We start from the raw sequence: 4825 nt of genomic DNA, 5'->3' as shown, positions 1-4825 counted from the left end.
CACCCTCCTCCTTAAAGGGACGCTGCCCCTTTAAGGAGGAGGGCGCCCGCCGCCGGGCGGGCTGGCGGCTGTTTGAGGGAGGGCGGTTACAGGCAGCTGCCGGCTGAAGGGGGGCGAGCGCTGCGCGCTTTTGGTCTGAGGGAAAAAAGTCTCTAAGGGCTGTGCGTTGCCACTCGGGACGGTGTAAGGCAGTCCTCTGCCTTGTCTTGGCTGGCTAAACGCCCTCCAGCGCCCTTCTGGAGGGAGCTGTAGGAGCGTGAGCACAGCAGCTTTTCCGTGCGGCCTTCCAGGTAGCTCGCTGAGGAGGGAGAACTGCCTTTTCGGTCCCCTCGGCAGTGTGTGGGCCTGTAAGCGTGGAGAGGAGGTGATGCTTGTCGCTTTTTAGAGTGCTCCCTAAGTCTGTGCATACATTAAAGTGGAGAGGTGGTTAAAGTGTCATCGCTGCTGCAGTTCTGGTGCGTGGGCTCACAGTGCACGCAGTTTATTTACTGACTTTATCTTGAAGAGCTCTAGTAATTTGCCAGGACTTCATGGTATAAGGCAGGGTGCAAACACAGAGCTTTTCCAGTCCGGGTTCATAGCATCTCTCAGACCAGAAGAATCCTTCCAACAAACACTGAGAAGGTCTCGCATATATAGCCTTGTTTCTATATTAAAACCACAACAGGAAAAGTAGGAAATAAAAATGCCATTGAAGTATAACATGACTGTGGGAGAATTGCGGATGTTGGGGGGGGTTGGGGCATATTCCTGGCAAGTGAATCCCAGTGCCCTGGGGAGCACTATTTCAACAAGTAGGGCTTCGGTTGATGGGAAAGATCTGTCCGCATAGGGTAATTTTCAGGATCAAGGCATAACTCTGGTGATTTCCAGACCTTTTGTGGTGTTTCAACCATTCAATGTTAATGCTACTGAACACAGTTTAATATCTGCAAGTTGACTGCTACCCTGCCCAATGCCAAGGCTTTTCGTAACTGCTGTCACTGCAGTTTTCTGAAGTGGTGGCTCCTTGCCATCACAGACAAGGCTGCTCACTGCAGGGAGAGGGTAAATATTGCATAACTATATTAAGGTACTGAAAATGCATCTGAACGTTAAGCTCTGGCATAAAATACTTCTCTTTTCCTAATTACTAAGCCTTTCCTCTTGTTGCTTTTACAGTGATGTAAGCATACAGGGCTGAGTACAATAGGAGAACTGTGTCAGATAAATAGGAGGTTTTCCCTCCGGAAGAGCTTGCAGTTTAGGAGCAGAAGCTGGAACTGCACAGGACGACACTGAATGGTACAATGCTGAAACGGCATGGTGGGTGGCTCTGGTTAAGTGCAATGCACCACAGAACAGATGGGTTTCAAGGAGTATCTTGGAGGAAGAGAGGGAGAGAGCTTTGCATGCATTAAAATAAAGCCTGTTCTGGGCATAACAAACAGCACTGCCAGTTCTAGGGTTTTACACTTCCATTAGTTCTTGCTTCATAAATCTAGTCTCTCTCTGAATGCTTTGCAGAAGAATAGTTTCTCAGAACATGTATTTATTATGTTCACATATTTATTATGTTTATTACTATTCCAAAGCAATTTGCTAGTGTGTTTTCTCTGACTGCTTATAGACCAGCACCACTTGAGTAAACAGATGATGTTAACATGGCAATGCTCTAGTCATAGCACACTACAATTTTGTCATTTTTTTTCTGAATTGTAAAAAATCCCAGGAGTTAATTCTGGTCTCACTCTGTAAAGGAGATGTCAGTCAAGTTCCACTGACACGGACCACCATGGGTCTCTGCACATATGCACTGGACACTTCCCTGTATTTGTCTGGCAGACCAATTAGAAACCGTTGCACGGTGGAGAACACAGAGCTGCTCTCCTGTGGCATAGGTGTTATGCTGCTGCTGGACATCTAGAAATCCTGGGCAAGTGCAGAAAAGAGCAGGAGATCAGTTAGTGAGGCATAAAAGAGTTAGGGTTGGCAATTTTACATGTACGGTCTGGCTGTCTGCTGTCTCCAAAATCTCGGTGGAAGATTTTGCTTAGAAACAGGAAGGAACAATACCATAAACATCAAATGATATATGCAAACAAAACAAGCAAACACCTGGGCTTAAGATACTTTAATGTGAAGATGGTTTACAAGTGCAGGGAAAAAGGCATTAGCTCCATCCTGCTCACTGTAACTAACTAAGACAAAGGGGAGAAGGTACAGCTTTCAAAGACAGCTCAGGAAAATGCTTCCGCACAGACACACATTTGTGTTATCCTGGATGTGCAGGTCCCTCTGTAATATGTACAACAACATTTAGTCCTTGCACGTCACTATATTTACCTCTCTTTGCCTGCAGTAGTAGGACTCGGGGCCATCTTCCATTTGCAAGTACCACCAAATTGTTACTTACTGCCTGAAATCTTCAGGCATTGCACCTAGTATCTTACCTGTAAACCTGGAAGTAGAAGTAATCCTGATGGTGCAGCTGAAAGGCAACTTGCCAAGTAAGAAGTTAAAGAAAAGACTGATAAGCCTGAGAATTCACTTGCAATTTGTGTGGCTGTTGGGAGAACAAGACTTTAGGCCTAAGAAAGAACTGCCTTGGACTTGTATTTACCAGCTGCTAACACGTTATATCCCGTGGGAGGATGTGACATTGTACCCACCAGAGTGGGCGCAATAGCAATTGAATGTGAAGGAGGGATTCACTTTTTGGTTACTGAATTTCTCTATTACATTCATACAGTGCATTTATCTTTCATGTAAATAGAGGTGATTGCTATTGTTAGTGAGCAGGACTGACTAGTAATTTTCATTTTTCTAAAATTAACCCAAATTGTCCTGTTGCTCTTTGATAATTAGAATATCAGTCTTTATAATATGTCAATTTTCAAGCAATACCTTAATAATTTATCTTACATAAATGTACTTCTTTGTCTGTCATTCATTTTCCCACAAGCACTCATATATCAAAATGTTTTGGTATCTATACTAAATATAAGATAAACTGAAAAAAATGGATGCTTCAAAATGCTAAAATATTTACAGATCTCCAAAGTGTGTTCAGCAGGCCTGAAACAAGGCCATGACATGTCAGGATGTGAACCCCAAATCAAGATGGTTTAGGGATCTATTATTTAAAAATAGACTTAGTTTGACGATGCACTTGATCTGCTGCATTTGTGTCCTGTCTGAACCACTGCTTCATCTCTCAGCCTGTTGCTATGTAGATTTACTGTTATTTTCCTTTTGTAATTTTCCAACAGCCAGATAGTGCTGCTCTGGTTTTGTGTTATTCATGTTATTATTGCATTGTTACTGTTTATCATCAGTAAGAGTAAAGCTGGGAATTAAGATGAGAGATTGCCAAAGAGGCAGTAAGTAAGATGTCACCAGAAGATGTATTTGGATTTCTGTGAGGCAAAGACTTTTCCATAATGACTGTTCTCATACAATTTGTCAGAAATGTTTGCTATGCTTTTATCAGAACATTTTTAATGAAGTAGCATAGGGGACACCCTTTATCAAGATACCTATTATAAACCCCTTACATACACTTTCCCTTCCATAATTTGACTTTTTGAAGTCAAAATCTCTCTTGGTTTTACAGCGCTGTAGGAACAGTGACAGAACTGAAGTATGCTATAACATGCAATTTCTGTAACTAGAAATCCATGTTGCAGAATTGTTCAATCTGTGGTTTGCCGAGAGTGCAAGCTAAGTACTGCCATTGATGCTTGTGGGACCCTGCAATGAGCTAGTTCAGGAATTAAGTTCATTTGTAAGGATAAATGTAATTAGTAATTCAGTAACAGCTTACTTTTAATAATATCTTAGTCAAACTACAATGATGTTTTAATGATGAAGAAATCTTAGAAGTCTTCTAAGTTTTATAAATTGCATGAGAGCAAATTCATTACACGTTTTTCAAATAATTTAATCTACAAATAATTTGGAGATCGTGAATGTGATAGTTCCAAAATGTAATGCCTTCTAATGGGCAAGTAGGAATTGGTTCCTGTATGAGAATGGGAGACAATTGCTTATGCGTGATTGAAGCTGTATAATTTAGTATTATTACAAATGCAGTAATGCCATGTACATAAACATAATGAGAGAAGCTGGGAGCTGATCATGAACCTCATTCAAAAAAGCAGCTAAGATAATTTTTTTTTATATTATAGTAAATTAAGGGCATGGCATGTGAACTAGTTTTAAGTGGCCTACTTCTTTAGTACGTTGGCTTTTTCACATCATGTTCCATGGGTGCTTAAATTATGAAGATGAGATAATGTGGGTAGTTGATAAGATGAACATGAATTAAAATGATATCAGGAAAGGAAGAATGCCAGGAAATTTTATTTCCTTGAAATTAAAATTTGTATCTGTGCAAAGTATAACACAGTGCCTGTTTATTATTATTTGAGGAATCCATATGCAGTTTATAAACATATTTAGTAGGAAATTTCTGTATCATGAATGCTTTACTATGTACAGTTAGCTTTCAGGGGACATCTTCCTTCTCAAGCAAAAACAGTGGAAAATCGTTAAAGCTTGGTATCTTCTGTTCAATGGGAGAACACTGCACTGCTAGGATAGCTAAATCCAAAGGAAGGCAGCCCAGGTATTTTTGTCTGTGAGAGAAATTTAGGGTGAGAAAAATCTCCAAACAGGACAGCAAAGAAGGAATGATTTGCTTTATTTACCTGCAAATCCTTGAAGAATGGGGCTGCGTGACCCTGTTTTATTCCAGTGCCCTGGAGATGTGTGGGAACATCCATTGCAGAGCTCTGGTTGTCCAAGCAAGGGGAACTATGACTTCAACTCAAATCCCTCTAAA

Source organism: Calonectris borealis, chromosome 17, assembly GCF_964195595.1.
Source record: "Calonectris borealis chromosome 17, bCalBor7.hap1.2, whole genome shotgun sequence".
NCBI classification, from domain to species: Eukaryota; Metazoa; Chordata; class Aves; order Procellariiformes; family Procellariidae; genus Calonectris; species Calonectris borealis.
The sequence above is the reverse complement of the archived record's forward strand: the minus strand, read 5'-3'. Positions refer to the sequence as shown.